The sequence below is a fragment of the Pyrgilauda ruficollis genome, unplaced genomic scaffold, assembly GCF_017590135.1.
Source record: "Pyrgilauda ruficollis isolate IOZ18807 unplaced genomic scaffold, ASM1759013v1 scaffold17, whole genome shotgun sequence".
In the NCBI taxonomy this organism is placed as follows: domain Eukaryota; kingdom Metazoa; phylum Chordata; class Aves; order Passeriformes; family Passeridae; genus Pyrgilauda; species Pyrgilauda ruficollis.
This window is the reverse complement of record NW_024515875.1, coordinates 2,725,463-2,739,255: the sequence shown is the minus strand read 5'-3', so window position 1 is coordinate 2,739,255 and position 13,793 is coordinate 2,725,463. Positions and strand designations below refer to the sequence as shown.

General features: G+C 41.1%; 1 protein-coding gene across 7 annotated transcripts in view; it reads right to left on the bottom strand.

The window, feature by feature from the left end:
- Window positions 1-13,793, bottom strand: part of BBX (BBX high mobility group box domain containing) — a 134,213-nt gene that overhangs the window by 95,104 nt on the left and 25,316 nt on the right. Inside the window, exon 1 of one of the 7 annotated variants that reach the window (XM_041463895.1) lies at window positions 5,438-5,657. The exons of the other annotated variants lie outside the window; for them this stretch is intronic. The gene's annotated coding sequence lies outside the window, so the exon portion shown is untranslated. Of the gene's footprint in view, window positions 1-5,437; window positions 5,658-13,793 lie in introns of those variants that run through there. 7 annotated transcript variants of the gene reach the window in all.

Below are 13,793 nucleotides of genomic sequence, written 5' to 3'. Positions count from 1 at the left end.
CAAGAACCTGCTTCTTGAGTGAGTTGCACCAAAACTCTGTTTACTGAGATTTTGTCAATGCGCAACAGGCCCATGTGGAATTTGCCTGCATCTTTACCCAAAAAACTTCCAGGTGTTTACACATCTGATTGCTACTTCCAAGTTACTCCATACATTAACAAGATTTGAGGGGTAGCATTAGTTACAAAAAGAAAGTAACTTAGTTAAGTATGGAACAGTTACAGCTACATTAGTACAATTTAAAATTTAGAACACCTTTATATATTCCTGTAGCTAGCAGGGAACAGGAAAACTCAAATTATTTTCATTTCTACAGACAGTTTAGTTTTTTAATTAGCTTGGGAAAAAATATTTTGTTTAAACATCTGCATAAAGATATCCCTTTAATTTGAAAGTGTTTTACCCTCCTGATATCATAAAAAACCCTTTACTGTGCAGTAGTGAACTAACAGATAAAAAGAGGTGGACACATTTTGAGTAACTTTCCCCTGCAGCAGATCCTGCTCATCTTCAGCTGAAATGCACAGGTTTTTCTGGCAGCACTTTCTGTGGCTGCTTTTGAAAAAAGAAGCAATCTGTAGAGTATTACAAAAGCCATGCCCTTCCATACCCAAGTTTCACATCTAAAGAATCTCAGATGCTGCCATGGTTTCAACTCAGGCTAGCTTCCATCAGGGAAGACTGTCCCAAAGCAGCATATGACCACAGCTCCCTGCAAAGCCCCTCCACTGCTGTGACTGCGCTTCCTAGTGAGGCTCTCCCAGCATCGTCCCGCACAGAAGTCCAAGGAGAACAGTCCAAGCTGCTGCTGTTACACCACGTCCATGAGGAGGGTGGACACAGCACTGTTAGAAGGCGCTTCAACAGGGGCAGCGCCCCTGCAAGTGCACAGAAGCTGTGTACTTACAGATGACGGCCCATTTGCATCAATTCTAGAGCATTTAAGGTCCTTCGTATTGTGCCATAACTTGGCTACTAAAGAAAGCATTATTTTTGTGGTTTAATCTTAGTAAGTACCTTCTCCACTTACAGTAAAAAGTGAGAATCTTATTTTTCCCTCTGAAAGAAAGATACAATCAAACCAAGTAGTCAATTTTATAATTTTTTGTTGTGTTTGCATTTCTAGGTCATTGTTTCAGTCCTTTTGGCTTTATAAAAGCTGTGCAAGCTTGACACGGATATTAAGGTAAGTTTTCTTTCTCACCCTAAAACTATCATTCCCCTCATTACTTTCCCACAACTATAATTTTTGGTTTATACAAAGTTTTCAATTAACAGTATAATTTTGCAGCTTAAGGTACCCTAAAATATTACTTAAAAATCTGAAGACTCAATATGTCATGTTTTTCCATGGTTTTCAGTTCACTTTCATAGGGCAAGGGAAGGAGCAGAGACACCATTTTCAACTCTAAACTCTAGTAAACATTGATCCTTTTATCCCTTGTCCAAATCCACTATCATGGATTTCTGTACTTGCATGAAGTCTCACAGAAAGTAACAAGGCCCCAAACAAAATTCATGGGTATACACCAGCAAATCTCAGAATAGGAACTTCACCTTGAGATATAGCATTCAACTTCCCTAGCCAAAACACAGCCCCAGTGAATGCATGCTGAACACCTGTTGTTGGTTTTGCCAGTACCTGACACATAACAAAAGCTTGAAAACTACTAACAGAAACTTCCTGTACTCCACAAATAAAACTCAAACAACTAATATCACCCTGCCACTTAAAAACAAACAAACAAACAAACAAACAGGTATTAGAATATAGGCCAGAGAAATGTACTCTTTTTACAGGCCACTTGAGAATCTGCTCTTTTTCAGGTAGTTCACCACTACTGAAAATCTCAAGAGTAACACTTTACAGCATCAAATTCAGAAAGGATCACAGGAGAAAGATAAAAAAATCTGTTCTTTTTCAGGTAGTTCACCACTACTGAAAATCTCAAGAGTAACTGATGAAATTAACACTTTACAGCATCAAATTCAGGAAGGATCACAGGAGAAAGATAAAACCTCACAATTAACACATGTTATCTTCAGCATCACTAACTAACTGACGCTATCTACTCTGGAAAGATCCAGACTGCAAAATCATGTTTAAAAGATACATGGAAGTCCCTAGTAGAAGAAACAGACAGTAGTGCTCTATTTCTGGAGATATATCCTCCTCCTCTTGCACTCAGCCTGCCCTTAAGGCTCCAGTTTGACAAGCAGCAAACATAGGCTAGCTCTGAAACCAAAGTGAGTCGTGTCCCCTGTCCTGCTGTTCTACTATACACTCTTGGACCCCTTTTTAGGGGGCAACAGAACTGTTCAGTTCTTAAGTCTGATTCACAATACATTAGCTGATCCACCAAGTAGTGGTCAGTTCTATCTTTAGGTAGAAAAGAGTTAAGCTAATAAAACCCATTAATTTTAGCTATGATCATTCCTCCAGTCCAGGTCATTATACAACAAAAACACTAGCATGCCCCCAAGATGCAAGGACTGTTTCATTCAGTAATAGTGCTGCCATTTAAATATGTTGATTCACTGTTACTTCTGTTAAATATGTCTTATTCCACTTCTTTGTCAGGGAGCTGTAATTCAAATAATGTCTGTATCTTCTACCTATGATGAAGATGGTGGTCAATATTACACATGTTGAAGGTGAAAAAAATCCTCTGGGAGCCATTCCCTTCATTCATCATGCCTACAAATACAGAGCACTTATTAGCACCCTTGTGATCTCTCCAATGAGGAAGTATCTAGCTTTAAGACACAACTTCTTATCCCCCTTTGGTGGATTCCAAAATACATTAACCAATTTCTACAAGCAAAGAGAAAACCAGGCTGCCAAAGTATGACAGAGAAGCAGCAAACGCTTTGACTCTAGCTGTCAGTGAAGCAGGAAAATCAACTATAAGAACCACATGTAGAGCCACTGGTAGGAGCCCTTTATTGATACAGGTTGGATTTTTACAGCAGCCTCCTATCAAGTCCAACTGAGATGCTGAAAATAGGTACAAACTGAATAAAACAGCAAAAGATCCAATAGTTGTTGTGTTTGATGCTCTGCACTATACTGAGGTACTCAGTGCTAGAGTTTCTTTACTGGTAGAATGCAAGTAAAAAGGCATAACTTTGGCAAATAAGGGTTGATACTTGGGCCCACAATGGAAATGGAAATCTACAGCATAAGCACATTTACCACACATTTCTTGTTAAGACATTAGCATGTAGAATTATCTTTAGATTCAACACACTGAAACAAACGGGCTTGTACTGTCTTTTTAATGCACTGATAAAATGTGCACAGCACATAAAATGTCTTTAGCTACTATTTTACCCCTCAGAGTAATAACATAACACAGGGTTAATTCCTTGAGCACAAGTCTATACCAAGTGGTAGATTTAGCAGCAGTGAATTTAGAGATTGCATAGAGGCAAAACCATGCAGTGCAGTATACCCAGCAGATGAAAACAAATATAAAAGATGCAAGGCCACACATGATTGGAAATTTTATTATTACCTCCTATACAATGCTCCTCCACCAATACTCAAGTGGAGGCCCACAGAGTGGGCTATAAAAGTGGTTTGTTGCTTCCATTTTGGCCTTACACCTTTACCTACAAAGCTGTCCAACTGCAAACAGTAAGTGTGAGCCAGTAATATAACACCCTTATGACTTCTACTTGCCCCAAAACTTGAAGAATCACAGAAGCATACAATCACAGAACCACTGGGGCTGGAAGGGACCTTGAAGATAATCTGCCTCCCACCCCTCTGCCACAGTCAGGGACACCTTCAACTAGACCATGTTTCTAAGAGCTCCATTCCATTTGCTCTTGAACACCTCCAGGGATGGGTCAACATCTCAGAGCAACCTGTGCCAGTGCCTCAAAACCCTCACAGGGAAGAATATATTATTAGAATATTTAGAATATCCTAATATTTAATCTAAACCTACCCTTTTTAACTTAAGGCCATGCTCCCTTGTTCTATCATTACATGCCCTTGTAAAAAGTCTCTCTCCAGCCTTCTTGAAATACTCCTTAAAGTATAAGGCTGCTGGTAAGAAGCAGAGCTAACTTCCACCAAGGAAAAATGGCAAGACAGTCATCATAAAAAATATTACCAGAAATCAACCCCCAATTTCTCCTTTACTGTACTTCTCTCATTTTTCACCCCATGCATCAAACTTTAAAACACATACTTCTCCAGAACAGCTTTCAGCAAAGCTACTGGAGAACGTCACTGTAAGATCTAATAAACGGTTCCACGTCTTTAATTTTATAGAACAATCAATAAATTAAATTTGTCAGAACAGAAAACAGCTACTCAAATCACACACCCTTGTCTGGATCAAGAACACAAGCAATTCTGCTTAGGCCTCAGATGATCCTGATTGAGATCTTTGATTTGTTTCTACTGTCCCCTGTCACCTGGGGAGCAGCTCAGACCTTGAGACAGTGCCCTGTACCTGTGACGGCAGAGTCCAGCACCAGGCTGGCCCCACCACAGCTGCATGTTTGAGAGGCTTCCCATGAAGAGTCCTCTGCAAAATCACTCAGAGCATCATGGCCAGAGCAAACAAAGTTGTCCCATTAATCTGACTGTTAACAGGCAGTAATAAAAATACAGCAAAAGCAGAATATGACAACACAAAGTATTTGTGTAACCTACCACCAGTTACAGATTAGCAATTTCAGAACTTTATTTGAGGGAATATAGAGAATGACGCTCATCTGTTTGAAAAGCTGAAAATTGATTAATGAACCTATGATATTTACATTCTTCACTCTGTAAAGCAAAATAATTTTAAAAATCCAATGCAACAATGTAAGAAGACACCTTTCCATAGAAGTTGCCCATCTGTTGCAACTGAGATTATTCCACTTTTCTCTAAACAAACCTGGCTTCCTTTCTTTCTGAAGGATGCTTGGCAACTGTAAAAAGTATTTTTTTCTTTTTTGCTTTTCATGTCTATAATTTTATTTCCATGTTATAACATCACATCACTCCCTCAAATACATCACACTGTTCTAGAGCCACAGTTATTACTGAACCACTGTAAAGTCTCTTCTCTTGCATTACTCAATCCACCCAGAAGTTCTGAAACAACGTAAGTGGGTTTTTAAAGTTGCTTAGAGTAAACTTTATCATCTATCCTTCACGGCTGTATTTGTGTCATACCTATTTATACTTTTCAATGAGAAAAACCAGGTATTTACAAACTATAAACTTTTATTGACTACAGATCTTTGCTACAGCAAAATACATAATTTCCGGAGTATACTCCATTACAGTATTAGTAGGAGCAAAACCATCTAATCAGAGACGGTAACAACGTAATTGCTCGTCTCTTGTTACTGAGCCGGGCTAGGCTGTGACTCCTGGTTCCTCCTCCAACAACTGCCTGGACTGACGCGAGGTACGAGCGGCACTCACCTCCTCTGCCTTCCCGGTCACAGAGCTGGCACACAAGTGTTTTCTGCCATCCTGCCTACAGCCAGGGCGCTCTGCAACACACCACAACCACCGTGACACCGCTTCTCCAGCCCGGCGTTCGCCTGTCACCAACAGAGCCCGCAGCCTCACACAGACATTAACTCCAGACCGATGAAAATAACTATTTCGGGGGAGGAGTAACAGCGCCGGTCCGAGGGAAACGAAAAGCAGGAAGCTGATCTCAGCAGCGCGGGGAGCACGGACGGGGCGGAGCAGAGGCACGGAGCGAGGAAAAGTGGAGCAAAGACTCGCTGCTTATAGCTTGGCTTTGGCAGTACGACCAACCAGCAGCGCATTACTGAAATACCAGCGCCGGGGCTGACTCGGACGCCAGCACCCCCTCGCCCAGGGGCACAGGCCCGCGGCAGCCCCGCGCAGCGCACTCGCCGCACAGGTACCGGCCCTGCGCAAGCGGCCCCCACACGCCGCCCGCCCTGCTGCCCCCACAGCCCCCGGCCCCGCAGCGGCCCTGGATGCTTCCCTGCTCGCCCCGGCCCGGGGTGAGGGCTGCCGTGGGCGCCGAGCCCGCTACCACGCGTGAGCCGGTTTGAAGGGCACGTCCTGCGGGACGAACTCAACGCTCCTGCTCTGCAACTGCGGGAACTCCTCCGGCGTGCTAAAAGCAACAGATTACGGTATCTTCTGAAAGACTGAACTGCCGCGTCTATCGCGTAAATAACTTCTTCTGGTGAAGTTTAAAAGAAAAAGGGAGGGATTCTTTAGTAAAACAGCTTCAAGAACTGAGAGGCTTTTCATTCTGAAAAACCTGACTCCAAGCAGGGCTTAACCTCGACAACAGCATCTCGCACCCTTTAAGAGCTTTCTCTAGCTCCACGGGGCTCCCGTTCCCACGCGAAGGCGGGCCACGGAAGCTCGCTCCCTGCAGGAGCTGGCTACCCCGCGAAGGCTGGTGCTGCCGTGCTGGCCTGAGCCACAGTCGGGCAGCTTCTGCTGCTTGCCTGTCCCCCACATTCCTCAGCAGCAAGGCTGCTTTGGGCCATTAGGACAGCGTTACAAAAACCCCACAGAAAACAGTGATACACGGCGTTCTATATAAACGTGAGTTTGGAAAACAAAAGCCAAAAAAACATAAGGGAGGGTGAACTGACTACCGTGAGAGCTATCAGCCGATGTTTCAAAGTAATAATTAAAAATCATAACAGGAAACAGCATGGCAGTGGATGTTTCTAACACTCGCACAGCTAGGATCTGGTCTATACCTCACGGCCAAAAGGAGACAATCCCCATGCATTCAGGGCTTTTCTAAATGAGGCTGTAGAGATAAGTAGGGACACTGCTTGGTTTTTACACTTGTCTTGCCCTCTTTCAGGTCCCAGTGTTTTTCTCCATTAGCTCTGTGTGGCAAGATGCAGCGTCTTTTGTACTGGTGGGTACAGAGCAGATACAGGGCCAAAATGAAACAGTAAATCAGTTTAAGTGAAGTTCTTACACTTTCAAAAATCTCCTCTGATGGGATTATTTTATACTACATTATACTATATATTATATACTACATTATAGTGACAGGAGAACAGAAAACAGAGGCAAGGTGGCCAACCAATTTTATTTTTACCACTTATTTCGTATGTTTTCTCTTGTCTGCTCAGTATTGGAACCTGTAGCATGTCTAACTCCCATTTGGAAGATTCCATTCCAGATTATGAAACTCAACAACTTCTAAGAAAGCATTTAATGACTACTTTTAAATTCACTGAGGCCTGTTCACATTTTGACGCTTTCAAAGTATGTCCTATACTCAGTCTGCAGACAAATCCAGACTGAGCTAGAAACACAATCACACCTCTCTCCTGGCCTCTCTCCAAAGCCCATGGCCTTCATTTTCAGGAGTGGACAGACAGGACCTATGCTTTTGTCCCAAGGCTTCCCAGTTCACAGCCTGCCTGTGGTGACTGCAGCTACACTGAATCCTCAGGCTGTAAGCTGAAGGTCACTGATGCACACATATATCCCCATCTACAGCTCCTCTGATGGAGCAGCTCCAACCCAGCAGATACAAAGCCTCATTGCAGCAGGATCTTCAGGTGCTGCAGCAACATCACAGTAGCCACAAGGAGACTAAAGGCAGGCTCAATCTCAGCATGCAGGCCAGGCTAGCCAGCATATGAGCAGCAACACACCACATCCTATCCACCTTAATATCAATGCCACTTCTGCACTAGGGTCCCTGTAGTTTGGCTTTAACCCTTTTCAGTCATAAACTGAGACTCTAGTTTTACTCCCATGAATACTTTTATTCTTTTTGGGGGAAACTGTTAGCACTGGAGAGATATACAGTGGCTTCCTTACTAAGGAAACATAGGCCTTAAAGCCAGAACTGTATCAAAACTGCAAATGTGATTTACACACTCAACTGAACAGATTTAATGAGTATTTAAACCAAGAAACCACAAAACCTGCATGGAATATTGTGCTGCGGTGGTATATGGACCAACAGCAGACAAGGTGAAAATACAGGTAAGAGCTCTTAACAGTAAACAACTTAAGAGAAACAGCAAAGACACTCCCAAAGTATTTGTATTTTCTGATACAATTATTGTTACATAAATACCTGGACTTCTCTTCAAATCAAAACCAACAACTGTACCGCATTACTCACAGCTCTGGGAGTCCACAACACCTGACATAAATGAGCTCACAAGCCCACCACCAATCTCAGGGTTATTCTGTGTATTTCAGAGAAGCTGTTTCCTACCTGCTGTATAGAAGAAATTCCACAGCAATGAGCACTGTTTTCCCTCTGCTTCTCCATTTGATACTCGGTTTTGAAAGGGCACTTCTTAGTCCTCACCAACACTGGACAGGTATGTGCTGCTACAGTGTACAGTACAGCCTCCTTCCTCCCCTCTACTTTTTCACTTCAGGTACACAGGTACACCTGAGAGTATTTCACTAGATACAGAAAAGCAGTCTCTGGCACTTCTGATATGACAGACAAGGACAATTTATTTCAGCAACCTCAAAAGCAACAGAAGCACCTTTTTTTCCCCCTAAAAGAAGTACTTCTAGTAGCAAATAAATATAATTGGCCATTGTTATGAGGTTAACTAACAAATCACTTAAGGCACATCTTTAACAACTAAGGTACATATTCAGTCTATCTGGGTAACAAAATAAAACTTTCTCATATCTTTTTAAGTAACCTTCTATTATTTATTTTGCAAATGACTTTAAACTATTCTGAAAGACCCTCCCTCTACCAGCTCACTTCAGTCTTTTATTATTTAAAGGCACTTCATCCTTAAGATGACAGGTCATACAAAGAAAAAGCTGGAAAAACAGGCTAAAGTATTGCATTGTTTTCAGTACAAAAAGCTCCATTTCTTTAACCCTGCCTTTCTACGCAAGAAAGTTCCTTGAGAAATAAGAGTAGCATCTGCTTGTACTTTAAGTAGTTACTCTCTGCTCATTTGTCTCTTCTAAGTCTCCTTGAATGAGGTCAACAAAAGAACAAGTACATTTTAAAATCAAAGTTCACCATTTCAGTAGGATTTCACAGCCAGGACTGTTAAAGTCATGTTATGCCACCATTCTTTTCAAAGCAAAACAGTTTGTGCTTAACACTATGAAACAGTTCGACTTCTGTCATTATCTTTGCTGACTAGTGTTATTGCCCTGTCCAGAGGTCTCCCACTGCAGTACAGATACAGCAGTACATGAGCAGTTTTTAACACTGCACTCATTACTTCCTACAGGTCTGCAAAAGGAACTAAGAAGATGAGTCTGTTGGTAGGCTTACATTCATTCTTTCAGGCATCCACATCATCTACAGGACAATGTTTTAATGTCTTTAAAGTAATTTTGGAAAAGTTGAAAACCCACTACTTTAAACTGTGCCAGCTTTTTTCTTGCAGGGAGATACACAATTTTTAAAGCTTGAAAATGGTCAAAAGGGACTATCCTTTAGCTACTAGATAAAATTCTACCTCACAAGAAGGCGTAAGGAAGGAAGTAGCAAGCACTAAAAGTGTGGGTATGAACACACTTGGAAGTCCAAGCACCTTCAGTCAAGCAGTTACTGCTTTAAAATTAACTTGATGTTTTGTATTGCTTAAACTACAGCTGTCAAAATAAATTTCTATGTGACAATTTCTCACCTCTCATTCCCTACATTAATGGCAGGTAGAGATTAGGCACCAAACTGTCTCCATATTTATTTAGAACAAGCAAAGCCAGAGGTAGTTTGATCACACATTTACTCACTCCATTAGTTCATCAACTTGTCCTGAACTGACTTCTGGCTTGTTGCTCGGGTACTTTATGAGCATTAAAATCACTCAGTAAGTGACTAGGATAGAGAAGATCTGCTCAAAGAAGATAGAAAGAGAAAAAGTAACACTGATTAATCTTGAGTGGGTGAAGGCTTTCCCCTGCTATATAGCAAGGAAATACAGCAGCTCGCAGCTGGGTTGTGAGCAGCAAACAACAAAATTAATGAAACAAGTGTATCTTGAGAGTATGCTTAATACACTCCAAAACTTAACCTGGAAGTGACTATCAGTGAAGACATCCAAACAATTCTCCAATCAAAGCTGCAATTTCAGTCTACTATTGTAAGCTCACCTCCAGTAAAATTCAGACCTGAACTGTGCTCACATATACACAGAGAGTACTGCAGCAATACTAATAAAGTAGCATCTCCATTGAAGCTCCACATTTTATTCCAATTCCATGAAGAAATACAAGTTTAATTACTAAATCTAAACAAAGTCACTATTCACCTCAAAACAGATGCAATCTCCCAATCCAATGTTTATATAACATTGTACTACCACACAATTAATATAATGCTAAACAGACACATTAATTGATAAAACATTGACAATCTCTGTATTCAGAAACAGCAGAATCACCATTTTTATGATTCCTGAATCTCAGCACTTCTTAGAATTTGTATCCAATATTTTCATATATGCACATGTACACAGCAGTGTACTGAACTATGCAGTACATTAACAGCACATTTCCATCATAGAAAGCCACTGCCCTGTAACCTACTGCACAAACCCACACATCTCAAACACCAGAAAAACTTCAGGTACAAACATGATATCTAAATAATGCAGTAAATACCCAAGCCAAAAATCCTACAAAAAAGCAGCATCTCTTCTTATCCCTCCCCCACACTATTATCCTGAGAAGTTAAATCCCAGGTCCTGAACTATGCAGTACATTAACAGCACATTTCCATCATAGAAAGCCACTGCCCTCTAACCTACTGCACAAACCCACACATCTCAAACACCAGAAAAACTTCAGGTACAAACATGATATCTAAATAATGCAGTAAATACCCAAGCCAAAAATCCTACAAAAAAGCAGCATGCTGTCTCTTCTTATCCCTCCCCCACACTGTTATCCTGAGAAGTTAAATCCCAGGTTTTCTCTGCTACAGGGGGAAGGTATTCAGACACTACATACAATGTGGCGGAATAAAGTCCTATTATTGTTGCCCCCTTTTTAGAATTACCAGAACAAGTTACCAGCAAATTTACAGACGCAGTTTACTTCTCACAACGTAAATTCATATATTACTTGCGGCAAAAAACACCAACACATTATCAGCATCAAAATTACTTAAAATTAGAAGGGTTTTGTCTAGTTTTTACTTTAAGAATAATGACAGCTATTCTCCATGAGGTTAAAATGCAATCCCAAGTTTCAAGAAGCAACTTGAATTAGTATAATCTTCTCTATTTTCTAGTTCTATCAGAAACTATTTATTAGGACATACACTTCTGATTTCCAAAACAACCCAATTTTCTTCCTAGATGTACTGCTGCAATATTTTCTAAACATATGCTTAAAAGAGGTGCAAAGACTCAAAGAGCAGTTGAAAACTATTTCACTCTGCTAATTTGCATCAAGTTTTATAGTTCCTATCCTCCCTCCTAAATGGAAAACTAAGTGTGATAAAACATCAAGGTCAATTAGAAACAGCCACTAAACACAACTATTTATTTGAAATTTTCTTTAGAGTATGTATAATTGTTTTTACAGAATCCTCCAGTATTTGGGCCAAATCTTGTCATCTTTTCTGCAGGGGGGGAAAAAAAAAAATCCCACTCTCCCCTCCAGTTTCACATATCATTCACTAAGTACTTCACTGAATTCAAATCCTAATATATATAAAAATAAATCTTTCAAATTTAACTTACTTTAATGAAATGCTGAAAAACCATTACAGAAGTCTGAGGTCTGCTTTCAGGACACATTTGCAATTTTCTTCAGGTTTTAGTATTAGCTTGCACATTAGAAACCCCAAGTTGGGCACCTATTTGTATATTAAGACAGTGATCAAGTACCACGTGAAACTTGAGCACCTGAACTACTACCTGAAATCAGATTTTTGGAGGTTGATCCCTCTGGTGTCACTTCTGCAAGAATTCTGAAGTTTAGCTTTGTTTGGGGATGTAATCTGTGATCTTTAGATTTCCTTTTACATTTAAGGCCCAAAAATCTGACAGATATCTGTAGACACTGTAAAAAGTTGGAGAACAAAGTGGGAAAGATTCAGGAAATGGGGAAGTGACTTAAATAAATATATTTTGCCTGCACCTGTGGACAGCTGTTGGCTGTGCCAGCCACAGCAGGAGATGAGATCAGTCTCTGTGGCAGCACTGAGTGAGAGGGAGCAAGCATGGAGGAGAGGTCAGGTCCCTGCAGGTGGGCTGCCATCCCGTTCCTGGCATATTCAGGTTATGTTTTCCTCCATAAACATGCTTGCTGGAAAAGTGAGCAGAGCAGCAAAAGCAACAGGGAAATAATTTTCATTCACTTTTACTTAAGAGCAAATCCTGCCTATCTTTAGCTGTCCTTATGCTGCTTTAACCTACGGCTGCTCTCCTATCTCCACAGCCTCCTCTGCCCTCTGGCAGAGAGGGCCCACCCTGCCCCAGGGTGCCTGCAGGGGTACATCAGCACACATCATGGTTTTGGAAACAGCTGGCCTGGCATAGCCATCCCTGGGAGGCAGAGCTGGAGGAGGATGGCTGGCCCCAGCCAAGGCCACCACAGCTGTGAGCAAGGACAGAGGACTCCTCCCTGGAAATATGAGGAAGGGGGTTTATGCCAGCATGAATGCACCATATCAATACAGTAGCCAACATGAAAACCCAGCAAAAAAAAAGAAAAATTTTCAACTATCCCTATGAATTTCTCCTGCTTACCGTTTCTTATACCAGAGCAAAATATCTGCTGTCACATTCCTTGTGATGATGTCTGCTCTTGTCTAACAACCTGACACCAAAGCCAGATGTGAATCAGTGACTATTACATGGTCTCCTCTAAAAGGTTCTCTATGTTTTGTCCACATACCATCTAAAACTAATTGAGAAATTCTTCTCATTCAATTAAAAATAGGTGTTATTTTATCCTCTGGTCCATGGTTTTCTACACAGTGTGTAGAAAAAAGAAGTTAAAAGTTAAAAGAAGTTTTTATATACCACACTTCACTTTACCGTAAGAAAATACAAAACAGATTACCAAAAGTAAAAATTCATATTTTACTTCAAAAATGCAACTCCCCCCCCCCCCAAGAAAATTCCCCAAACCAATTAATTTTTCTACATTCTAGCTCCACTCACCAGAAGTTAATGAAGTATGCAAAGTGATACTGCACATAGAAATACAGCAGATCTCTTCATCAAGAAAAATCATACAGGATTGCTGCACTGAAGTCTAAAATACATGTGTGCAACACATAGAAGAGGGTGGGTCTCTTCCTGCCACTCCAGCATGGATGTAAAGAACACAGATTCCAATCTACATGTTAGATAGCTGCATGTATAAATACAACACAGTAACAGCATTAACATATACAAGAACTTTGGGAATTTTTTTTTTTTGCTTGTTTTTAAGGGACAGGAAGAAAAGGTTTAAGATAGGCTACTCTTTACCCAAAGGAGCTTTACAGACCCCCAACCTAATATATTGTTCTATGTGCAGAAGAGCCACTATACTTGTCAGGATACAACACTGGCTTGCCAGCCATACAGACTGTCCTGTTCCTGCACTTGTCCAGCACTCTTTAAGTTAAACACAGGTTCACAGTAAGAGCTATTTACACAAAAAACCATCATTCTGTGAAGTGTAGTTGCTGCAGAGATGACCCACTGATACTTGTACACCACTGCACTTTGAACTGTAACAGGGCAGTACAATGGCCCATAGGAGACCAAAAAACTCCCAGATGCTGTTGTTAAACTCTAGAGCAAGTCATCAGCTGCATCCCTGCATCTCTCTCCTAGCTGACCATTGCTGCTCTTTGGGACCCTGC